Here is a 25,235-nt window from a genome sequence, read left to right on the forward strand (position 1 = left end):
AGTGGGTTCCTATATTTTATCTGCCAGCCCTACAAAGAAGAGACAGAAAGGACCCCGGGGGGTTATAGCCAGGCTGTAATATGAGATTATAGCCCACTTTACAGATGGGGAAACTGAGGTCCAGAGCAGGCAGGGCCTTGTTATTGAGAAAGCTAAGAGAGGACCCGGGCTCTGGACCTAAGAGAGCCCTCATGCTCTGTGAGTTGTCCCAGGAAGCCAGGCCAGTGATCACAACCCCAGCATCCCCCAGTCGCATCCCTACAGCTTGACAGAACTCCCCCGTGCTCTCTGCTAGGTGCCTGCTGCAAGCCACAAACCACAAACCAGCCAGAGGTTCTCCTCTCTAACCTCCCCTCCAACACCCCTCCCCTTCCCCTACTCCCACCCACACTCATCTCTCCAGCTTGGGGCTCAGACTCCCTCACGTGGAAGGGATGTGCATGGAGTGAATTTTCACAGCTGGGTTATCACCTCCTAAAAATAGGGCTGAGTGATGGATGGGAGCTGTCGCCAGGCCCTCCAGCCGTGGGGAGCAGGGGTGGGAGTGAGGGAGGGGAATGGGGCCTGGTGAGGGGTCCACAGACCCCAGCCAGTGCCCTCAACCCTTGGGTGACTCCCCAGCCCCAAGTGGGTTTCAGCCCCTTCTCATTGCTGGGAGGGGAAGCTGCTCTGCGCCTGAGATCTTCAGAGCTGAGCTTGAGCCTCCAGGAGGAGCCAACTGGACAGGCACTGGCCATGCCAGGCCAAGTGACTCACCTGCCCAACAGGTGCCCTACCGGGAAGCCGGAAGGGTCCACCTCAGATGGGACTGGGGCTGTGCCTGGGGGAGGGGTGTCTGGGAATCAAGGACCCTGTGACAAGGCCACCCTGCCCCTTCCCCCTCCAGCCATACCCCTTTCTCGATTTTGTCTTTAAGCTTTTCTTGGCTTTTTAAACACCCATCAGCCTGACCGATCTCAGGATCCAGGAGCTGATGGGCATTTGTGGGGACATAGCTGGGCTTCAGGCTGCAGATGGGAAGGTGGGGGCCGTGGGGGCTCCTTGCCCTCAACATGCATGCACGCAGGGTCAGCCCAGACACACCGATGGGCACACACAGCGTGCAAACACCCTGTGGTCTCTGGAGGCCCTAACATGTAAGTACAGGCTGGTGGGTGGGGGCACCCAGCTGGTGTCACTGCCCATCACTACGTGGTCGCCTCGCATTGGGCTGGCATTTCTGACAGAGGACCCCACTGCCAGCCTGGGTCTCTGGCCATCTAGGAGCCTGGAGAGGCTGCTGCCCAGACACTTGGGCCAAGGGCCTCCCATGGCAATGGGTGGGCTTCAGGAGACCATTCTGGCCTCAGTCAGGGTCCCAGGGGCCCTCCTCACACCCCAGGCCTTGGCTCTGTGAATAGTCTGCCCCTTTAAGAGTTCTGCCCTTGGTCCACAGATATGAATAGACCTTGCATGTTTAGGACACCACCCTGCGCTTCCTCCCTGGGGTCCAGCCCCATGCCCAGCCCAGAGAAGCTGGAAGAACAGGCCATGTCCCTTGCTCAGAAGGACCCTGCCCCCACCCCCAGGGAGATGAGCACGCTCGCCCTCTGCACAGGTGGGAAGTGGGAGACCCCTGCCCGGCGACTTTTCTGTGCAGAAGCCCCCACCCAGTCCAGTTCCCTGTCCCTCCACCGCGGATGCTCTCAGGGTCGGGAGGCGGCCTTGGAGTTAGGATATTAAATGCAGCTGCGCCGAAACATGGCCTCAATCCAATTACACCAAGAAACAAGAGGAGCCGTTTAGGCTAATCTGGTTATTCTGCCCTGGGCTCCCTTGGCAGCCCCAGAGGGATGCCCAGGAGGGGTGGCTGTCTGGGTGGGCAGCACGTGGCCCTGTGCCCCTCGGGGTCCCGCCGTCTCTGGGGCGATGTGCCTGGGGCCATGTGCCTGGAGCGCTAGGCTCCTGCGGCTCCTGCTGGTGGGGAAGCCACGGGGCTGTGGAAGCTCCTAGCTAGCAGCCCACAGCACCGGAGGAGAGCCTGTCCCCAGCATCCTACAAATATTTACTGAGTGCGAGGAGCCGGTCTGGGCAGGGGGACCCGGGAGAGAAGGGAGGGAGGTAGCCAAGCCGGGAGACAGGCCAGGGGTAAATACAGGATGAGTGGCAGCGGGGAGCGAGCCCCTCCAAGGAGGAGAGCTGCAGCAGAGGCTGACGTGGGAGGCAGTCCCGCAGAGGGAACAGCAGGAGCCGGGAGCGCAGAGGGTTTGGACCGGTTCCAGGACCTAGAGGAAGCCAGTGTGCCAGAGGGTGGGGAGGGGGGAGGCGGAGACCTGGTGGACCCTGGTAAAAAACTTGGATTTGTTCTAAAAGGAGAGCTGTGATGGGATTTAGTTTGGAGGGTGGGCCCTGCCGCTGTGCAGGGGCAGGGAGAGGCCACCGTGGCCCCGGGCAGAGGCGATGCTTAGGGAAGGGTGGGAGCGCAGGGTGGACAGGTGGACCCGAGAGAAGTGGTTGGATCCAGTCACTTCTGAAAGGGCTTGTAGAGGGTGGGGGGTCTGGCGGGGGGGGGCGCCCCGTGGCCTCTCCCTCCTCTGTTAGTCGCTCATCATGCGCGACTTTTGGGACCTCGCGGACTTCAGCCCACCAGGCTCCTCGGTCCATGGGATTTTCCAGGCAGAGATACTGGAGTGGCCTCTCCCTGCTCCCGCCCAAACAGCTGCCCACGTGGTGCTTTAGGGTCCGGGGGGCTCTCCCACCTTAGCTGTGTGCGCCCCAGCGCGGGGGCTGTGGGTGCCTCTGGGTTTGCCCTCGGAGAGGTTGTGGTTAAAGGGGGGCACACATTTGGAGGCAGCGCTTACAGGCTGGAAGGGTCAGCTATGAGGGCATGTGTAGGGGGCAGTGGGTGTCAGCCAAGACCTAGGGGATGAGCACAAGTCAGCCAGGGCGGCTGGGGGGAGTCAGGCAGGAGAAGTGTCCCAAGTGGAGGGACCAGCCAGTGCCACGGCTGGGCAGTGGGAGATGTATCCGCTGCCATGGGACAGAGCAGTCCAGTGACGCTGGGACAGAGATGGAGGGGCCTGGGCTGGGAGATGGGCTGGACAGACAGGCAGAGTTGGGGCCCAGAGGCCCTTTCAGGCCGAAACAAAGCCTAGAGGGGCCGAGACCCCTGGAGGGAAGGGATAGGTGAGGTGGGTGGGCTGGGCCCAGGCAGAACTGGGCAGTGGATGCGGGAGCAGGGAACATGGGGTGGGGTGAGGAGGGGGAAGAAGGCACTTCTGTCTGGAGGTACAGCCAGGCCTCCCAGGTGGCTCAGTGGTAAAGAATCTGCCTGTCAATACAGGAGGTGCAGAGTCGATCCCTGGGTTGGAAAGATCCCTTGGAGAAGGAAATGGCAACCCACTCCAGGATTCTTGCTTTGAAAATCCCATGGACAGAGGAGCCTGGCAGGCTATAGTCCACAGGGTCGCAGAGAGTCAGACACGGCTGGGCAGGCATGCAGGAGGGACAGAAAGCCTGGAGGAGCTCTCGGGCCTGAGGAAGGAGCGGTAGAGAGCCCGTGAAAGTTCTTGAGTGAGGGAGCAGTAAGATTAAAGCTTGTCTTTGACCATAAATGAGGGAAGCAGGGATGCATCGAGGGAAGTGCTAAAATGACCTGGGTTCCAACCTCAGCTTGTTATTTGTTCCTTTGAGACCTTGAGCAAGTTCTTTCCCTCTCTGGACCTAAGTTTGTTTTTCTTTTTTTGCTTCTTTATAAAGTTCAAACTCTTAAAATATACGTATAATTCACATAAGATAACAATTCGCCTTTTAAGGATTCAGTGATTTTTCATGTATTCACAAAGTTGTGCAACCATGGCTTCTATCTAATTCCAGAAGACTTTCCTCACCCCAAAAAGAAGCCTCAGGTTTGTCATCTGTAAAATGGGGACCCAAGTCAAAGGGAGGTGGTGAGGGCTGAATAGGAGACTGTGTGTTGTCTGACAAGGGAAGGTTACGTTTACGATGCAGAAAAGGGCCTTTTCCTGTGTCCCATTTCACCCTTCCCTGTAGAACTTTTCCCTCCACGCACCCACTGCACAGACCCAGACTACCGAGGACAACCAGAACTGAGAGTGGTAAAATAGGAAGCAGGAGAGGGTGTGTGTGGGGTCCGTGTGGCTTCCCTGGTGGCTCAGATGGTAAAGCGTCTGCCTGCAATGGGGGAGACCTGGGTTCGATTCCTGGGTCGGGAAGATCCCCTGGAGAAGGAAATGGCAATCCACTCCAGCACTCTTGCCTGGAAAATCCCATGGACAGAGGAGCCTGATAGGCTACAGTCCATGGAGTCGCAAAGAGTCGGACTGAGCGACTTCAATTTCACTTCACTTTACGGCTAGGTGAGCTCCCTGGTGTGGCCCGGGGTGACAGTGACAGGAGGACTTTCGGAATAGGGAAGTGAAGAGCATTGTGTGGTCATCGCCGGTGGTCACAGCCTGCAGCCCACAGGGGAGAACTTAGTGGGGATCCGGGCTCTCCTGAAGTCCCCACGCTGACATTATTGGAGTCTGTTTAATGAAGGGACCCTCTGCCATCTTCCTCTGAAAGGCCTACCTACACTTTGTAATTCTTTTAAGATCAGTTACTGTGAGCCAGTTTATCTCGTTTATCCCAGCTTGTCGAGCATGCTCGGGGGCATCACAGCACCATGGTCATGGAGCCTGGACCATTCAGGATGTGGACTGTGTCTGGTGATTGTTGCGGCCCCAAAAAGGCTTCTCCACTTGAACCCAGGAGGTGAGGGGGTGGCTGGAGTCTGCTCCTACAAGCAGGGGGCTGCCCAGCACTCCTGCCCTTGAAGTCCTAAGCCGAGCTGGGCAGGTACATGCCCCTCCCCATCTGCCTCCTTCCAGAGCAGCTAAGAAGCCAGAGAGAGGATGGGTCCATTCTCCCAACTCACAGACGGAAAGACTAAGGCCACGGGTCCGGGGGCTGCTGGATGGCGGAGCTGGGGGTTCAGCGGTGGGGGGTTCTGCACTGGACGCCCTAGGCTCTCTCCTGAGTGCTGCTTTCCTCCTGGTGTTTCTAGTAGGCGTACCGTTCAGTCCCCACGGCTGTGTCCACAAGCTGGCCATTTGCAGCTTAGGCAGCTGCCTCCCAGAACAGGATTATAACATAGGAGAGCTCTAGGATCCTGGCTGAAAGTGGGGTCGGGAGGACCACTGCCTGCCTTGTGTGCCCCTAGAATAGCCTGGCTGGCTGTGGATCAGGAGGCCTGTGCCCAGCTCTCCAAACCTCTCCTGCTGCCAGCCATGGAGCCCCCAGGAGTAAGATTTAGGGGAAGCCATAAAAGACAGGATGGGGGGCCTGGAGCAGCTGATGGCTTGGGAGAAGCCGGGCCATGCTCATGCCAGGCTGGGAAGTCCCCCTGGAGGAGGTGACAGTGGTGACCAGGAGGGTGGGGCAACTGGGGCCGGGCCAAGGGACTGAAGGCCAAGCTGGGGCCAAGAGCTGGTCTGGGGGCTGAACCAAGGCCGTGGGAGTCAGAGCTCAAGGCTGAAGGGGGTTCAGGGGCCAGGAGCTTAAGACCCCACCCTCTGCATGCAGGCACTAGTTGTCTGGAAACCCAGACCTCTCCTTGCTGCAGACTCGAGGCCCCCCAAGAGGGGCTGGTGGAGCGGTGGTGGGGTTCCTCTCTGAGAGGAGTCTGAGGGGAACGCCTGGACCTCAGCATTCGAGAGTGTTGAGACCCCCTCCCAGGCTGCTTTCCTGCAGCTTTGGACCCAGGAGGCCCCCGAATTCAGAGACTGGCCGCGCCCTGCTTTCTCTGGCTCTTCACCCCCCCCGCACCCTGTTGCTCTGGCTCTTCACCCCCGTCCGTCCTGTGCTCACTTCTGTCTCCTTCACCTTCTCTCTGGCCCATGAATGAACGCGCTCCTCCCCTGTGCCAAGCACCTGCTCGCTCAGCCTCCCCTGGCGTTTTCTCACTCCATCCCCTTAGCAATCCCCCCGGACCCCCGGGGGTGGGCATTACTATGGGCATTTCACAGGGGAGGAAAGAGGCCCCAGGAGGGGAAGTGGCTCCAGAGCAAACTGAGTAAACAAGGAGCAGGATGTGAGCTGGAGCCTGTCTGCTGCAGAGGTGGGGTCTCCCAGCCCACTCCCTCCTCTTGATTCTCAACAATTATTATCAAGTTGTATTTCTGTAAGCTGCTGCAAGTCATTTGGGACGAGATGGGAATAAATAAACACATAGGAAAATAATGAGAGGCCGTGGGGGGAAGGTGACACCAGGTCAGAGCTTGGAGTGTTGCACGGACAGGGCTATTTCCGGGCCCTTGTGTGTGTGTGTGTGTGTGTGTGTGTGTGTGTGTGTCCTGCGCCAGCCTCAAGGCTGGGTCTCACAAGGTCAAGGGTAAGTTGGGGCTGACATGCAGCACCCACTGGGGGTGGGGAATGCACGTGCAGGGTTTGGGAGTTTATGGAGCAGCAGTCTGGCTTCTCACCACGCTGATCACTTCTCAGAGCCAAGCCCCTGATGTTCCTCTTAGAATGCAAATATGTTGACATATTTAATCCCTCCACCCCTGGGAGCCACTGGGAGGATTAGCCCAGCACTTGCAAGGGACAGAGCTGAGTCCCCAAGCAAGAGGCCACAGGGCCCTCCAGCCAGACCGGAGCAGAGAGTAGGACTGGCCACTGCTGCTGGGGGAAGCCGAGTCCCGGCCCTCAGATCCCCAGGCTTCTGAAAGAAAGACCTCGGATCGCTGGCGGTGGGGGGGGGCGGGGGACTGGAGGATAAAAGAGACCCCCCTAAGGGGACCCTGTGTCCCCCTGCCCTCAACACCCTGGCCCCAGCTCTGTGTGTGACGGTGTGGGCAGCCCCAGTGAAGGTCCAGCATTGGCCAGGAGCTAGCATCTGCGCACTCTTCAGGGCAGACCCCCGCCCCCCGCCCCTGACACCTCTGCGAGGCCATGCGAAGGGTCTCATTCCAGCTGGAGAAGAAAGGTTCAAGCCTAGTCTTCCCTGGTCCCTTGGGAGGCCGGGATGATGGCATCTGAAGCTTGTCCCTCCCACCCTGTGTGCACGTGTGAGTCTGTGCATATGTGAGCAGGTGTGGGGGGTGGGAGGGTGTATGCCCGCTCACTCGCCTTGTGCAGCCCTGGGTGCACAGGATTCTCTCGCCTGTCGGCCTCCTCCCTGGTCCCAGGCAGAGCAACGACTCAGCCTCGGAAGCTGGCATGGCTATTTCTGGGCCTGGATTCCTGCCAGTGGTGGCACATCTGTGTGTGTGTGTGTGTGCCAGTGGCACATCTGTGTGTGTGTGTGTGTGTGTGTGTGTTCGTTCGTTCCAGGGAAGGGTATTGTCTTGGTCCCCTTCTGTGAGCCAGCCCAGCTTCCCTTCGTCCCCCATCTTGGACAGGAGCTGGGAGGCAGCAGAGAAGTTGCAGGCGGCAGTTTCTTCACCTCTCTGAGCCTCATTTTCCTTATCTGTAAAATGGGTGGACAGCGCCCACTTGGGAAAGCACCTAAGAGGGTCCCTGCGCATGGCAATGGGGTGAGAATGGCGACAGGGATCAGCCTGGAGGAGCTGTACACGGGGCCCACATGCTCCTGCTGCCAGAGCCCAGCCTTGGCCTCCACATCCCATGCCACGAGGACCCCAGCATCGTCCCTTACACTGTTGGCACCTGTAGGTCCAATAAGGTGATGCCCTGGCCCCCATAGGGAGCAAGACCACCAAACTCCTGGAAAGTCAAAGACCCTCCTTAGCTCAGCAAATCCCCCACTCACAGCCTGGGCACTGCCCTGTGACAGACGGGATGCTCCGTGCAGGGCTGTGGTTACGGTATGACATCAGCTAATAACAACAGGTCCCGTTTCGCAGACAAGGAAACAGATCCCCGGAGGCTCAGCGGCTTGCATGAGATCGCCTAGCCTGGGGTTCCGGCCCAGTCAGGGCCCAGGGAGCAGTGGGGTGCTGGGCAGAAGACAGGGCTTGGGGACAGAGGGCAGCTGGGTGGAACATGGAGTGACAGGTGAGGTGTCCAGGGCCACGTCCCCCAATGAGGCAGCTGGTGAGCTCGGCGGGGCCCCGGCCCCAAAGGGGGCCCTGGTGGAGGCAGTTCCCATCCAAAGCCCTGTCTGTCCTGTTCAATTTCGAGCTGAAGTGCAAATAAGGCTCAGCACCCAGTGCTCCTGCCCCAAATCGAATTCGGTGCTGTGATTTCTCTGTGGGCGGCGGCCAGCCTTCCGGAGAAGGAGCGCGGGGGAGGCTGGCACGGGGGCCAGGCCCAACCCCATGGTGGGCGGGCGGGAGCTGGCGGGGATGAGGCCATTTGTCTGGGGCAGCCAGCTTGGCTGGCCGGGATCTTCCACCCAAATTAAATTTTAACCCAGCTCATAAATCTTCCAAGTCCATCCCCTGCCTCCAGCCAGGTCCACCACAGGCCTCAGCCTGGGCCAGCACAGGGATAGCTTTATCCAGTGCTCCATGTGGCTGCAGGGCAGTAGGGTCTGGCCTGCCCTGGGGAGAGGGGACAGTCGTGCATGGACAGGCTTGGAGGTCCTGCTAGGCACTGGCTGCTGGGGTTGGCCGAGGGCCCTGCCTGGCTGTCCCAGGCAGAAGCTTGGAGTCACCAGCTGGGGGCCCTGAAGGCCTGGGCCAGGGACCCAGTGGAGCTGTGGGTGACCCTGCTGTCAGAAGGGTCCTGTTCAGATCACAGCTCCTTCCTGGACAGGAGGTGGGTCTCCTGGCTTCTCTGAGCCTCAGTTTGCTCAGCTGTGCAGTGTCGAGGGGAGGTCATAGCATTTCCTGTAGGAGGTACGGGGAATAAGGAGGGACGTAGATGACGCCCTGGGGGCAACAGAGATGGGCTCCTCTGGGGGCACCGCCAACCTGCGCTATCAGAGGGGTGGGCTGGGGGCCGCTTCCTGTCCCCACGGCACCTTCGTCCAGCAGACAGCGGGGTGGCCTTGTGCCCAAACGGGGAGGGGCGAGGGTGGCCGCTGTAGGAGCAACCTGGGAAGACCCGGGGGCCTGCTTGCTCTGGCCCCTCCCCCTGAGTGCCGCGGGCAGGGGGGAGGGGGAGGGGTGGGGGAGGGGCGGGGAGGGGGAGTGCTGGGGTGGGGGAGGGGCTGCCCCCGGGGAGGGGCCGCCATGGGAGCCCTGGGACTGGGGTGGGGAGCTCGGTCCCCCTGCCTGAAGCCCTCTGTGCAGAGCCAAGGGAAGCTTCGCTTAGCTGTGCGTTTGTCGTCTGTAGACATGTAAGGCGCGCCCACTGAGGTGCCGACTCAGGGGAATTTCACCTGTGCGCGCTGCCCCCAGCTCGCAGGACAGATCATTCCTGGGCCACCCCGACCTCCCCTGCCCCAGCTTCCTACTCTCAGTGTCAACCTGCCCCTCCCCACTCTGCCCTTCCCGGGCACCCAGCTGCCCTCAGGGTGATGTGCAGACAGACCACCCCCTCCCCAGGAGGCTTCCCTCAGGACCTTCCCCAGCCAGCCTTCTCCCCACTGCTGACTCAGGGCTGCGCTTGAGGCGTCATCCTGTACACGGTGACTCACGTTCAGGGAAGAAAGTGGGGAGAGAAGGAAGGAGGGGTGTCACCATACCCACAGCACAGGTGAGAGCTCCGAGGGGTCTGGGACTCACCGGATGGACCCCCAGGAGGTGGCTGGCACAGCCGAGGTCAAGGTCGGCAGGACTCTGACTTTGCGCTCCTTTCCTCCCCACCCCATGGCACCTGCAAGCCGCCCTGGAAACCGTGGGAGGAGGGGGCCTGCCAGCCCTTCCTGACCCAGCAGGGCCGATGCTGTCCCCTCGCCTCCAGGGCAGCGGTACGAGAGGAAAACCGGAGAAGTCTTTTTCACATTCGGATCCCTTCCCTGGCCCCAGCATCTCCTGGCTGACAACCCCAGAACACACTGGGCCCTGATACGCTCAGGATGCCCGGCTCCCCGCCCTTCACGACCCCTGGGCCCTCGGACCTCGCTCTGTTGGCGTCTCTCCACACGGCGGCCATCTCCCGGGCGGCTGCCCCCTCGTCCACACCCCCGGACGCTCCTTCGTCTGGCATCAGAGCACACAGTTAACACCCCCACCCGTAAACACCGCAGGGCCGTGCTTTACCCACACCCAAACGTGGATCACAAACACACTGACGTAGATGAAGGTTACCCGTCGAGCGAGGCCGGGGATTTGTGGGTCTGGCAGAAACACACCTGCGTGGCCCGGAAGGAAGCCCAGGCAAGCGGTCCTCCTGCTCTCCTGGGGCCCCCGCCCCACGTCGGTGCCCGGAACTGGGGCCTTCTGGAAGGACCCCGGAACTTAAGGAGGGAGACAAGCTGGCTGCTGCCCGCTGTGAGAGCAGGCCACACGGGCATCCTGCTTCCGCTGCTGCCCGGGGAGGGCGTGTGGGGGGGGGCAGGGCAGGGGAGCCCCTCCACCGGCTCGCCACCCAGACCTCCCTCCTCTATCGCCTGTGCACCACCCCACCCCTGGGCTGTAGGTCAGGCCAGCTCCCCGCAACCCAAGTCCCTTGCCCTGGGTATCAAGAGCACCTAGGCCAAGGGAGGGGGCTGGGGTGTGTGGCTATGCCCGCGCAGGCTCCGGGCACTAGAAGGGGCCAGGTCAAGCTGGTGTGTCCCTCACCATCCCTGCCGGAGCTCTGGGCTAGGAGACTGGCACTCAGGTCCCAGGCTGCTTGCTAGGCACTGTCATGGATACCCCGAGCTGACGTGGTCCAAGGAAGGGGCACAGCTGGAGCCAGCATCCTGCTGGCCTCATGCCCCACAGCCTAGATGTGGACAGCTGGAGGCGGGTGCCTGGCCCAGCGTCTCTGCACCACAGGGTCCATCCACCACTTCCCTGGCAGGCGAGGGTGGGTGATGGCTTAGCCACTGCACCCCCCAGCTTCTGGGGTGAGGGAGAGGCTGGAGAGGGCTGGGCTGTCAGGAGGGGAGACCAGGGCTCAGCTGTTTGGAGACCCAGGGAGGACCCTGCCTGAGGTCACCCACTCCAGCGTGGCTAGACACACAGGTTCCCACATTAGCACTGCTCCCTGGTCACCATCTGCCCCTCCCAGCCTCCTCCTCTGGCTCTTCCCATAGACACTTGGACCCCGTGAGTCTCCTGCCCCCAGCCCAGGGCCCTGGGGACTCTGTTACTCAGACCATGCTTACAGAAAAAAAGTTGAGCCACCTGGAGACTCCTCCGGTTGAGTCGATTAAAGCCGCTGCGTCCCCTGGGGAGAGACCAGGTGGGCACCCTGGGGAGCCGTAACCAGGAGATGAAGGGGCCTCAGCTGCCAGGCAGGGCTGAGGAGTGCAGCGGGGACTTGGAGGGAGGGAGGCCGGGTCCAGCCCCAGCTCTGCCCCCTCTGAAGCCAGGGAACCTGGGACAGGGGGCTCTGGGAGCCTCGGGTTCCTCACCTGTGAGAGGGAGGCACCACTGTGCTCCCTGTAGGGTGCGCTGTGAAGGTGAGCCCCAGTAGAGAAGGTGGGGCGCTCCCCTGCTCGCCTCTACTCTCCCCTGCGCCTGGCAGCTGTGGCCGAGCACGCGAGACACCCTCGTCCCTGTGCTCTCCTGGGCATAGCACCCAGCTCCGTGCTCCCTGTGAGGACCTTCCCGGCTCCAGGCCCCCGGCCTCCCCACCCCGTCCACGGCATCCTTTTCGCAGGTACCCACAGGGTCCATCCTGGTGCCATGTCACACGCGCCAGGATGCCCGTGAGGGGCGCCCTCTCCGCCTGGCAGCCCCCGATGGCTCCGCCCGCGTCCCTGTGGCGCCAAGGTGCACCGCCCTTTCCAGTTTGTCGTCCTCTCTGGGTTTCAGGTTTTCCATCCACACAGACTCAGAGCCAGGTGGCCCCTATCAGCTGTGTGGCCCCTGGCAAGTCACCAACCCACTCTGGGTGTCAGCTGTCTCATCCTCCTTCACGGGATCATTAGGGGCAGGAAACGAGTCAGCAGACAATGGAAGACTCTGAATGTGCGTGGCTCACGGGAGGCCCTCGGGAAGTGGAAGTGGCCGTTGTGTGATCACTTGGCAGGGGGTCAGGGTGTGCCAGAGTGGGTGTTCACAAGGCTGTGACGGGGCTGGGGAGTCCGCCCAGGTAGGGGAGGCTCTCTGGCTGGCGACAGTGGCAAGCGTCACCACGAGCGTCCGAGGAGCTCGCTGGCGACCACAGCCTCCTGGCCCGGAGCAGGCTGCAGAGGGCCTGGAAGGAGAGCGTGCACAGCCTCACAGAGTTCCGCAGGAGGCAGGCGGGCAACGCGGAAGACCTTTCACGTAGGTTAAGAGCACCCACAGCCCTGGGTCGGAAAGAGCAGGGTCCCAGCCTTGACTCTGCTGTGAGACCAGCATAGGGTGAGCGGCTCTCTCGGGCTGCCTAGGATTTGTACTAAAAGTCGATGGACTGTAGCCTGCCGGGCTCCTCTGTCCATGGGATTCTCCAGGCAAGAATACTGGAGTGGGTTGCCATTCCCTTCTCCAGGGATCTTCCTCACTCAGGGATCGAACCTGGGTCTTCTGCATTGCAGAGAGATTCTTTACTGTCTGATCCACCAGGGAAGCCCAAATGGGGAAAATCCCAGGCAAAAAAGATCTGGGGTTTTCCCTGGTGGTCCAGTGGCTAAGACTCCACACTCCCAATGCAGGGGGCCTGGGTTCGATCCCTGGTCAGGGAACTAGGCCCCACATGGTGCAACTAGACCCAGAACAGCCAGAAACAGAAAGGAAGGAAGGAAGGAAGGATCTGTGGGCTACCCGGGACCTGCACTGAGGTACCTCACCTCTCTGAGCCTCAGTTTCCTCGTCTGTAAGCTGGAGAAGCAGCCTTCTCCCCTGGCGAGTGGGCCTGGGAAAATCGAATCAGACCGGGCAGGCGGGTGGGATGGGCGTGCGGGTCTCCAGTCCTCGCCCGTCCTCAAGAAACGGATCCAAGGGTGTTTTTCCCGACCGGGAGCCTAATAGTCAGCAGTTATTTATCGCTGCGTTTTCTTGTGGGTAGGAAAGCCACAGATAAGTAAATTCAGGCAGCAGGGCACCATTATCGAGCCCAGTGCTTTATTTCCCCATCTCGTCTCCAGCCCGGGCCGGCTGCGGGTCGATAATAATTTACGACGCAGCCCCCGCAGCAGAGGGGAGGTGGCCAAAAAAACACGTTAGGTTGGAGTCACCCTCCGTGTACCAGCTCTGCACTGGCAGGTGGCTGTGACGGCGAGGCTGGGGGCTGGGGAGGGAGGCCCCCGGCCCCACACATGAGGGAGGGGGCAGAAGGGCGGCGCGTGGGCGCGGGCTGCAGGGGCTTTGCCGGAGGAGGGCAGAGGGCAGCAGGCAGCCAGGGTGCTACCCGGCCCCTGCTTGTCCCCAACCTCCGATCGGGCCCACGTTCTGGGGCAGAGCTAAAATGGGGCAAGGGGACAGCAGTGGGTCTCTCCAAGGAGTGGCCTGGGGTTTGTCTCAGGTGGGACCCCAGGGGAGTGGGGCCTCAGACAGGGGTCCCATGCCTGAGGCCTCGGGAGAAACCTAGGCGGGGGGATGTGAACGGGAGAGGGCAGGGGAAGGGAGGAGCCCAGCGGTGGTCCTGGCCAGGATGTGATCCACAGTGGCCGGGGGGCTCCGGAGCCGAAATTGCAGGGAGGTGTCTCGCTGCATCCTGGCTGGCCAGTCAGTGGCCTCCAGGGAGAGGACATGAGTGGCTGGCGGGGCAGCTGGAACCACCAGCAGCCACCCACTCACAGCACCCGGCAAGGGGTCTGGGGGCCTGGAGGCCTCCACCACGGGGGTCCCCAGCCCGCAAGGCCTCTGCCAGTCTACCCTGCTGCAGCAGGAGAGGGGCTGTGATTTGGATTTCACAATTTACGTCGCTGATTTCATCACCTCTCGGGTTCTGTCATGTTTGCCGCCATGACAATCTCACTCTTCCCTCTGGAGACTCGGGGGCGTGAAACTGGGGTGTGTGTGTGGGGGCGGCACTGAGTCAAGCTCGTGTCCTGGGGCCAGGTGGGCGCGAGGGGAGTCAGACACGGGGGGGAAGCTGCTGCTCTGACTCGACGGGGGCTGTGGGAGGGAGTGGGTCTCCCAGGCGGGCAGTCTGGTCAGCACAGGACGCCGAGGGAAGGGCTTTAGTGAGAGCACCTGTCTCGAGGGTTATGATAATAATAATTGCTGGCTTCTGTATGTAGCTGGAGTGCCAGGCTGGTCCTTAGGGCATCCGCAGGGTACCATCTTTGATCGTCACCACCAACCCACGAGGGTGCTTCCGTCATACTCCAGCTCATAGATACGGAAATGCTCAGAGACCCAAGAAACACAGCTGTTGAAGCTACACAATTCTGACCTCTGACTCCAGGCTGTTAACCACTTTTCTTCCTGTGTGTCCTCAGTCGCTGAGTCATGTCGAACTACTTTGTAAGCCCGTGGACTGTTGCCCACCAGGCTCCTCTGTCCATGGGATTTTCCAGGCAAGAATACTAGAGTGGGTTGTCATTCCTACTCCACAGGATGTTCCCGACCCAGGGATCGAACCCGCATCGTGCGTCTCCTGTGCCCTCCTAGCCCTGCAGTCACATCCCAGTGCCCCCAGGAGGCAGCTGAGGCCCTGGCAGGTCAAGGACTCATCCAAGGTCCTCCAGTCCAGCAACACTTCCCTCGTCGGCATTCTCAGGGGGCCCCTGCCTGCCAGCCCTCTCACTCTATCCCCAGTGTGACCCCAGCTGATCAGCGAGAGATCCCGGGCTCCTTTTCCGGCAGGAGCTGGGCAGAAACCTAACTGGCAAACAATGGACAAACAGCTGGCAAACGAGGGGAGAGGCATAACCTGACTGCCCACGCTTAATTAAGGGGCGCCCTTTTTTGTCGGTGCTTATGCGTTGTTTATATTTGGCTGTGCTGGGCCTCCACTGCTGCACACGGGCTTTCTCTAGCTGCGGTGAGCCAGGGGCTCCTCTCTGGTTGCAACACGATGGCTTCGCCTCGTGGGGGCTCCTCTTACTGCGGAGCACAGGCCTAGGTGCGTGGGCTTCAGTGGCCGTGGCGCCTGGGCTCAGTGGTATCGCTTCTCGGGCTCCAGAGGGCCAGCTCAGTAGCTGTAGTGCATGGGCTCAGCTGCCCCATGGCATTTGGGACCTTTCTGGCTCAGGGACTGAACCGGTGTCCCTTGCATTGCAGGCGGATCCTCAATCACTGGACCACCAGGAAGCCCAAGGGGGCTTCCTCTTGAAGGTCCCAAAAAACCACCCTCCCAAGCCAAGCCCAGAAGCATGCCCTGGTGTGTTCAGAAGGCCAGCCTGGGCCCCTGCCTTGTCCCCCACCCACTGGAAAACTGGTCACCTCCCTGCTGGGCCTATTTTAGGGGCAGCAAGGTGGTCCTGGGACTTCCCAAGTGGTGCTAGTGGTAAAGAACCCGCCTGCCAATGCAGGAGATTAAAGAGACACAGGTTTGACCCGTGGGTTGGGAAGATTTTCTGGAGGTGGGCATGGCAACCCACGCCAGTATTCTTACCTGGAGAATCCCATGGACAGAGGAACCTGGCGAGCTACAGTCCATAGGGTCACAAAGAGTCGGGCACGACTGAAGCACACACACAAGGTGGTCCTAGGACAGCGGGAGGACTGCACGGGGGGACCCCCTCCTGGTCCTCCTCAGGGGCCGTGTGACCACGGAGGGTCGGGGGTGGCACCCCACATTCTCATGGCCAGCCGTCCAGAGAAGCTCTGAACACAGCCTCCAGGAGGGCCCCATTGTTTTTTCTTTCTGCCTGGCTCTTACAAAAATTAAACACGGATGGTTTCATCTTGGGAAAATTAGCATTCTAGGCAGCGCTAGGGGATGTGATCAGAATGTCAAGGCCAGAGCCACAGAGCAGGAAGGTAAGGGAGAAGATGCCCATGCCTGGTGGGGGCCCTTGGGTGGGGGCAGAGGGCTCGGATCTGCCCAGGAGGCACGGTGGGGCTTTGCCTGGCTGCCAGGGGGAAGGATGAGGCTGGGGGTGGCTGAGGGGTGGGGTGGGTGGCTGCATCGGGTCCAGGGCTGGGGGTGGTGGAGATGAGGGAGGCTCAGAACAGAGACTGGGTCTGCCCAGGACCTGTGGCTTCCCGTGGCCCCAGCCTGGTTCATCTACACATCCATCCCCTCTCTCATTCGGCCCTCATTTGCTGATGTGTGCGCCTCCTGTGTGCTAGGCACCAAGCTGGGGGCTAAGGGCAGAGACGTGCTAGGCCTACCCTCCGACCGCCGAGCACACACCGGACACTCAGCACACAGCAGACTCTGCTGCCCAGAGCGTGTTCCGAAGGATGTGCAAATCCTGCGCGGTTAACAGGTGACCGCCGGCGTGAACGGGTTTAAATCGGTACCTTTGAGACGGGACTTCTCAGAGCCTTTAATGACTGAGGTGCCCCGTGAACCGGGTTGCGGAGCACTGCCCTCCAGTCCTGGCCGCCCAGGAAGTGTGCTGTGGGCACAGAGCCAAGAGCGGGTTCGTGTCCAGGCCCCACTGTGGGCCCACTGTGTGACCTTGGGCGGGCTGCTGAATCTCTCTGTTTCCTCAGGTGGAAAATTGAAACGGTAATGATAGTGCCTGTGGGTCCAGTGAGGTGCTAGAAAGATGGTGCCCGCCTCAGACTTAATACGGGGTTGCTCCTGTTGCTGTTGTTACTGTATTATTATTATCCACTTAGCTCTGTGTGCTGGGCCGTAGGCAGAAGTCTAGTTAGCGTTGGCGGCTGTCGTGTTGCTGACACAGTCCATGCCCTAAAGGGGTCACAGCCCGGGGTTAAAGACAGTTATTTACAGAATCCAGGGTGGAGAGCGCGGGGCCAGGGCTTTGGGGAGGTAGCAGCCGGAAGGAACAATGGCATGGCTTCAATAGCACAGCTTGGGGAAGGAAGCCTGGGTTGGCTAGGCCCCCACCTGACGCGGTCTCCCTGGTCCAGCCTCACTGTTAAGTGGCCGTCCAGTCTGGGCCTCGGCACCCCTAGCAGTGGAAGTCTGGTCCATCTTTGGGTATCTCCACCCGTCACAGACTTCTTACTGAATCCCTCCTGTCCATCTAGTTCTTGGGCCTCCCAGAGCATGGTGGTCTTCCTTCTCCCAGGTCAGCTTGTATGTCTGGGAAGACCAGGGACCAGCTGTCTTCCCCGAACTGTCCCACCTACTCCCCACCTCCGTCATGGCCCTAGCTTCTCCTCTGGGCCTCCTGCCCTGCAGTGTGGCTGTGCCTCTGGCGGGGCCCAAACTGAACGAGGTTCCCCGTCTAGACTGACCAGGGCAGAAGCAGGGAGGGAGCAGGTGGAGAGGCCCTCCTGCGATGCAGGTCCCTCCTTTAATGCAGCCCTCTAGAACCATGAGTTGGGAACCCCCATGTCTGGAGAGTCGGTCATCTTGTTCTGCAGACACAGAGAAGGCCAGTCTAATAGACAGTAGGGTGCCAGGGAGCCCGAGAGGCCATGCTAAAGCAGGCTAGGGACAAGGGACAGTCAGGGAAGTCTTCCTGGAGGAAGGGGCACTCATCAGCCAGAACCAAATGGCAGGCTCCCAGAGCAGAGACCTTCTGAGTCACCCAGTCTGCCCTGTCTGGCCACAGGGAAACTGGCAGAGTTGTTTGGTTGCTTACATTGTAGGTCAGACTCCAGAAGCTAACTATTCAGGTATCACTGGAGGGATCATTTATCTCTAGGAAATGTGGCTGGGGGAGGCTGGCCACAGAGGCCAGAGATCTGGCAATGCTGGGCCCCCAGCTCCTTGTCTGCCAGGATTCAGAAAGTCCCCCAACCCACCATGACCACTGGCATCCTTAGCTGTCCCTGGAGTCCACGAGGGGTGGGGGGATTCTGAGGCCCAAGACCCCACACCCAGGTCAGGGGCCCGGGAATTAGCCCAGTGCCCCCTGTCTGGGCCTGCATCCTGGGAGGCGAGAGCCGGGGTTTGGGGGGCTCCAGGACAGGGAAGCAGCCTCCAGGCAAGGCCAGCCCTTGTGCTCCAGGAGTGAAGGTACCAGGGGCCTCCTTAGCCCCAGCTTCAAAGAGCTCCGTTATTAGCAAAGTGCACCGTGAAGGCTTTTTCTTCCTCCTTCTATCCTTAAGGCAGATTCCCAAATGAAAAGGAAAATACACAACGAGCAGCCATGAGGAAACCTCGGAGGAAAGCCAGGCGGCTGCAGAGCTGGGAAGGAGCGCCACTCCCCCATCGCGTGGGGTGTGGGCTTCCTTTCTTTATTTTAAACAGTCTCTTTTCCCTTCCTCCCGACTCAGCCAGTCTCTCAGGCTGCACTTTAAGTCCTTTTGAAGTGTTACAACCATTTTCTCCTCTTTCAATTAACAACAAGAAAAGGAAGCTAATAGCTTCCTGAGCCACTCACTGTAAATATTAACAAAGTCTGGCCGCCTGGCCTGGGCGCGCGGCATTGCTCCCTGCCGGAGAGTGAGTTTACGGGAAGGACTGGAGGGGGTGAGAGATTTCCAACACTCAGCTGAAAACCCCTTGGCACAGGCTTCTGCTGGTGCAGGGGAACTGAAGAGTGGGCTGGGGGAGCCAGGCTTGAAGGCGCCTGTCCCCGAGGGTTAGGGGGCCTGGCACAGCTGGCGAGAGGCACGTGGGTACTTCTGGAAGAAAGGGCAGCTTCCACCAGCTGCACCTGAGTAAATGCAGGTGCGTGGTCAGAATCCCGAGCTCATGGCTCCGAGGGTGGTCAGTAGGGGAGGTCTAGGGAGGAGCAGCATTTTGAATTCAGTAGCTGGGCAGGGGTGTGGGGGGTGCGGCTGATGGTCCCCAGGGTGCCTGTGCCCACAGGGTTCAGATTACTGAAGGAATGTGAGGCTGCAGTGAGGGGAAGGAGCTGCGGATGAGGGGAGCTCAGACCCAGCGAGCAGAGCCTGGGTTCTGAAAGCTCCTTGGCCTGCTCCCTGAGAGACCCCCATTGTTCCTGAGCCTCCTCCCAGCGTCCGTGCTTGCTAAATCGCTTCAGTCATTTACAACTCTTTGTGATCCCATGGACTGTAGCCCGCCGGGCTCCTCTGTCCATGGGATTCTCTAGGCAAGAATACTGGAGTGGGTTGCCATTTCCTCCTCCAGGGGGTCTTCCTGACCCAGGGATCGAACCTGCGTCTCTTATGTCTCCTGCATTGGCAGGTGAGTTCTTAACCACTAGCGCCACCTGGGAAACCCCTGAGCCTCCCAGACATACCAGTAAAGTCTTGCTTCAAACATCTGCTTGAGGAACTTCCCCAATTTCCAGAGGCTAAAACTCCAGGTTCCTAGTCCAGGGGGCCCGGGCTCAATCCCTGGTCGGGAAGCCAGATTCTGCATGCTGCAGCTGAGAGTTTGCATGCCGCAACAACAACAACGATGAAAAAGGGTCCCCCATGCCGCAACTAAGACCCAGCACAGCCAAAATAAACAATATAAATATAAATATATTTTTTAAAAAGTCTCGAAAGACCTATGGCATGTAGACTGGAAGGGCCCATCTTGTGACCGGGGTGGCCAGGGGCCCAGGTAAGAGGAGACAGAGGCCAGCGACCAGGAGGGGACTGGATCTTCTGCCCAGGACGCCCACTGCCCGCATCCACGGAGGGACCCGCCCAGCCAAAAGCTCACAGTGGGACGTGGTCGGGAAATACACAGGCACTGTTCTGCCCGCAGAGCAGGCCAATTTCCTGAGAAAAGCCTGGCCTTCGCTGTTGCACCAGACTCATCCTCGCTGGGCTCCCTGGGCTGGACACAGACCTTCGTGTGCGGAAGCTGGGTTTCAACAAGCCCTGTGAGGTGGAACTGACCAGCAGGCAGCTCCTTCCGGGGAGCCACGGGCAGAGGGCACAGGCCACAAATGGCCCACCGTGGGCACGCAGGGGACTGTCTCCTGATATGCAGGCAGGGGAGCAGGCCTTGGGGGGCCTGGTACCCTCACCGTTCCCCCTGCCCCCTAACAGCAGGGCCACACACAGCCCCCTCAAGGGGCTCTCCCAGAGGCTGAGAGCAGTGGTCATGAGCCAGGCTGAGCACAGCTGCCCGTGGCTGGCCCCTGCCCGGAGTGCTTCCTGCCGCCCGCTGGCTCAGAGGCGATTTCAAAGGCACAAGAGCCCTCCAGGTGCAGGAGGCCTCTTCAGGCACCCGCCCGCGCTCCTGGCTCGGCACATCCCAGGGACAACGGTGCCCACTCGGCGGCCTCTCTAGGTCCCCACTGCTCAGCCGCCTTGCTGGGGCAGCACCCTAAACTGGTACAGTAGCTGGGAGCCTGGAGCCGGTGGCTTCTCTGCTCCGGGCACTGCCCAGCCGGCTCCTCAGTGGTCTGTCTCCAAGGGTGGGCACTGGCCAGGGTCCAGGCCTGCTGGCCAGGTGGCGTGGGCCCCTGCAGCCACGGATTGGCTTGCACGCTTGTTCACACGCCCGTCCCTGAAAGTCTGGGTTTTGTTAGGAAACGGTTTAATTAGCAGAGCGGAGGCTGGGAGGGTTCACGCCCGAACGCAGGCTCTCTCACATCCTCCCCTTCTCACCCGCTTTGCTGTACGGGTGCCATGCTACCGTGCCAAGCCAGAGGGGCCAGAGTGAGTGAGAAGGGGGTGGGGGCGCCTCTCGTGCAGAGGCGCCTCCAGCTCCTGCCCCTTTGGAGCCCTCCCTGGATGCCCAGAACCAGGCTCGGAGCCCCTGGGGACCAGCTGCCCATGCTGCTGCTCTGTGAGGTCACAGGAGCCCTCAGCCACCCTCCAGCGAGGAGGAGGAGGAGGAGGAGGAGAAGGAGGAGGAGGAGGAGGAGGAGGAGGAGGAGGAGGGAGCCCATTCGCCCCAGGCCTGTCTTCAGGGAGGCCTCTGAGTCAGCCCCTCCATCTCAGCACCCCTGCTCCCCACCCCTGCTCCTGAGGATGCTGTCCCAGCCTCTCACTGGTCTGCTCCCATGCACCCTGGTGCCCTCCAATTCTCCAAGGAGGTCTGGTCATGCCCCTTCCTGCCTGGGTGCCCTCACTGGCTCCCCACCGCCCTCAAAATGAAGACCAGGCCTCTCAGCAGAGCATTCGAAATTCCCTCCAAGAATCCCACCTCCCACTTCTGCTTAGATCACAGCCCTCCTAACTCAGAGCTTCAGGACACCAGCCTTCCCACGGCACCAAGCCCTCTTGCCTCTGAGCCTTTGCATACGCTGTTCCCTCAGCCTGAAATACCCTTCCGGCCTAGCCCCTATAGGGCTGACTCTGTTACAGGAGCAGTCCACACTCCCTAAGGGAAGAGCTCTCCCTGCCCCATGGCCCTGGCCCCCAGCCCTCTGCCCCCCAAGAAAGAAGCAGCGTGACTGTGGCAGCGCCCAGGTCCATGCCGGCGGGAGCAGGGGGTGACCCACACTGCGGTGGGGGAGAAGGGACAGGCCCTGTGGATGCCCGTCCTTGTGGGAGGATGTCGGCAGCCATGGAACAAACTCCAGCTTTGAGCCACAAAGAGCCTTTTTCATCTCTAAAGGTCGTATACAGATGTTGACCTCAGCCTGCAAGTCTGAAATGAAAGAACACCCTGGGTCTGCTAGCTCATGCCAGCTTTGACCTGCTTACAAAGATCTAAACTCTGCCCTCTCTGCCACAGGGCAGCTCTGCCCAGGGAGGGGCGCTGGCATGTTGTTCATTTAGAATGCCACTTGGCTAAGACACCGGCCATAAAGCCCAACTGGGTTTCCAGCAGCACATACAGGCGTCTGATTAATGACACACACATAAAAATCCATCCCAAAGAGTCATAGGTTGGAAAGAAGCAGGAGGGCTAATTGCTAATAAAGGAATTAATGTTAGTGCGTTCCTATCTTCAAGGGAGGTGGGAGCTTGTAAAGTTGAAGAGCGTTTCCATTTCAGGTGGAGGCTTGAGGTCCAAAGGTGGGGCAGCGACCCTGAAAGGTGGATGGGGGAACCATGGCCACACCCGCCCCACTCCAGCTTGCCATTGAACCCAGGTGACTATCATGACGTGGGAGTCTAGAGGACCTCAGAACCACAGCATGGCATCACCTTCCCCAGAAAGCCCTCTGTGACCCAGCTACTCGCCCTCCACGCCCAGGCTGGGGAAGGAGTGGCTTTGACTCTGCCAGCGCCCCGTGTGTGTCTCACACTGACCCGCTGCAAACCAGTGACCTCCCTCACAGGACCACGAGCTCCTAGGGGTCAGGGGCTCCTCTTTGGGTCCATGCATCCTGCACAGCAGTGGGTCTCAAAACATGATTGCCAGATGGATGGAAAGGAAAGGAAATTTCCTAAAGGAAATCAGTCCTGAATATTCATTGGAAGGACTGATGCTGATGCTGAAACTCCAATACTTCGGCCACCTGATGCAAACAAGTGAGTCATTGGAAAAGACCCTGATGCTGGGAAAGAGTGAAGCGGGGAGGAGAAGGGGGCGACAGAGGATGAGATGGTTGGATGGCATCACCGACTCGAGGGACATGAGTTTGAGCAAGCTCCGGGAGTTGGTGATGGACAGGGAACCCTGGTATGCTGCAGTCCATGGGCTTGCAAAGAGTCGGACACAATTGAGTGACTGAACTGAACTGAGAGGTGGAAAAATGGATGACAGATGGAAAGATGGGCAGGTAGATGGATGAGGGGAGAAACAGGGTGGGAGAGAGCTGTACAGATGGATGGATGGAGAGATGGAAAGTTGGATAGGTGGATGGAAGGATGGTTAGTGGATGGATGGAAAGATGGATGAACTGACAAATAACTGCATGAGAGGGACTCGGGAGAAACCCAAGGTCTCTAGGTGCGTGGGCCTAAGGGCCTCTTTGTGTTTCTGTTGCTGGAGGAGGAAACTGGACCAAAGTTCAAGTTCCTGGCTTCCATGTGAGTACAGACGTAGACAAGCTCCCGCCTTCTCAGTGTCTGCATCTGCACAGTGGGGACAGTCCTCCCTGCCGGGAGACGGTAAAGCAGAAATGACCTGGAAAAGGATAAGGGACATCGTCCCCTTGTAAACGGCGTCTATGTCAGGCAGACGGATCCGGCCAAGGTGCAGAGAGTGCTGGAGAGACGTGGGATCATGCACTTGGCTTTCTTTCCTCCTTTCGTATATCTTTTGCTACAGTTATGATGTTGTTATTTATAATAAAAACTAAAACTGTGTAAGCATCTCAAGTACTTGCTGAGGAAGCTTTTATTGTGTTGACCCGAAAAATGGGCCCTTGGCACTGGAGTGCAGGAACCAGACCTATGGGAAGGGGAGACAGCAGAGGCGAGGAGGGTGAGCAGAGGGTGTCGTACCCGCAGCTGGCCCAGGGCCGGGCTCCCGCTTTGAGACCCTGAGACCGTGCAGATTCGCTTTGTCCTTGGTCAGCTGGACTGGCCGCGTGGGAGGTGCACGTACACCTGCTGACGTGGCTTGCTCTGCCTGTGCTAGGTTACAGTGTGTGTGCCCACTGGGGACTGCACAGCTTGACGGGCGGTGTATGCCAGGAGGGCTCATTTAGGAGGTGTGCCTGGGCCCAGCGCATGCAGGTGGCTGCAGTAATCGTTACCGTGCACCACACGTGGACGCAAAGCGCTCTCACCTTGCCAGCACCGCGTCCAGGCTGCCCTCGGTGCACGCACCCTCCCTGACTCTCGAGAGGCACCCATCACCTGGAAGCACTCAAGGAGCCCACATTCCCTGTGGGGCCTGGGCCAGGCATTGCTGCCTGGCTCCCAGAAGGACCACACACAGGGACAGGGGAGGCAGGGGGAAGTGACCCCGAATGCACAAGGCTGGACAGGCCTGCTGAGAGCCTTGCTTGGACTCTTGGTTCTCTCAGTGAGAAAGTGTATTTATTAAGGACCTACTGTGTGCAAGGCACTGACTCAGGCGCTAGGAGATCAGCCTCCGATGAGCAGATGTGGTCTCTTCCTTGAACCAGGAAGATAATTCCTTGCGAGACATGATGTCATTGCCATCATGGTTTGTTCAACCCCGCAGGCGGAGAGGAGCTGAGGGGTGACGGTGAACAGACTCTTTCAGAAAGGGGGGCAGCATGGGGAGGGGCGGGGGCCAGCTCGGGGAGTTAGGGCAGGTGGTGGGCGTGGAGGCCAGGGGGCCAGGCCTTGTGGGGCCTTGGAGGCTGCTTTAGCAATGTCGCCTTTATCCTGAGGGCTCTGGGAAGGGTCTGAGCCAGCCGAACGCAGCTGCCTTCCTGGGTTCATAATTTCAAGAGCAGAGCTCTGTCGTGGGGGGTCAGCCGGCCATGGCTCTCGGTCCAGAGGATGCTGTCACCACCCTCTCTAAGTATGGAGGCCCAGGAGCCTCTGCTCCCACCCCCCCAAGGTAGAAAACAATTTCCTCACCCCGGCCAGGGAGGCGGATGACCTCATTGGACTCTTTCCATCTCTCGCTTTCATAGAGAAATTACAATTTATAATTGGATGAAATCACGCGGGTGTAACAGCAATAAGAGCCGGGCTGGAACCCAGCAGTCACCCCTTACGTGGGGACTTTGTCCTCATCTTCCCTCCTGTCCAGCCCCCACCCAACCCCTTGCCAGGGGGCTGCCCCCCACCTGCCTGCTTACACCGTATTTGCCAGCTCCTGGCCATCCGGGGGTGACGTCCCGTGGGCTCTTAAACCTCGCTGTTTCTTAACCCTCCTTGCTCCTGGGGAAGCTTGTCCCACGGCCTCTCCACTTCTCCCGTCCACCCATCAGCCTCTGCCCGCCCTCCACCTGGCCAGCACCTGCCCCGCTTCCACATGGAGTCCCTGCCAGGTGGGGTGCCTGGTGAGTGCACAGACCCCCTCCCCCAGTATGGGCTCTAGACATGCACCCCAAATATCCTGGTTTTTATTTGCGACAACCCCAGACAACACGTGTTTCTCAAATCAGCCACCTTTGGCCCCACAAAGGCAAGTGCCCAGATGCAGCCGAGCCCATCTGGATCCGATTTCAAACCAGAGCTCACGCTCTCAGATGTGTAATAAAAGCCCTCTTCCAAAGAGGGGCTCCTGCAGGGGGAATACGGACGCCGGGGCAGCGTGGGCCTTCAGCACGCCACGCTAATGAGAGGCGATCTGGCCGGCTCAGGGTCGTTTGGGATCTGGGGGAGCAGCCGGCCCTGCCCCCAGGTCTCTGTGGAAGGGGAAGGCGGCCGCGGAGGGCAGCCAGGAGTGCAGCACGGGGCCCGGCCTCAGAGGGAGGCCTGGAGGCCGGCTCTTCTAGTTCCGTGACGCTCCTGTTTCCCACGGCGGGGAAAGGCAGTGCTTATTCTGGAAGCTGAGGCCCTGGAGGCCCAGTTGGATCCTCTGAATGACATTTAGCAAGAGGAGCAGGTGCTGGGGGA

General features: G+C 60.0%; 2 protein-coding genes across 2 annotated transcripts in view; one reads left to right on the forward strand and one right to left on the reverse strand.

Annotated features, from left to right (window-relative positions):
• Positions 1-25,235, reverse strand: part of MACROD1 (MACRO domain containing 1) — a 194,768-nt gene that overhangs the window by 114,312 nt on the left and 55,221 nt on the right. The window lies entirely within an intron of this gene.
• Positions 1-25,235, forward strand: part of FLRT1 (fibronectin leucine rich transmembrane protein 1) — a 126,198-nt gene that overhangs the window by 79,472 nt on the left and 21,491 nt on the right. The window lies entirely within an intron of this gene.

This window comes from Capra hircus, chromosome 29 (genome assembly GCF_001704415.2).
Source record: "Capra hircus breed San Clemente chromosome 29, ASM170441v1, whole genome shotgun sequence".
In the NCBI taxonomy this organism is placed as follows: Eukaryota; Metazoa; Chordata; class Mammalia; order Artiodactyla; family Bovidae; genus Capra; species Capra hircus.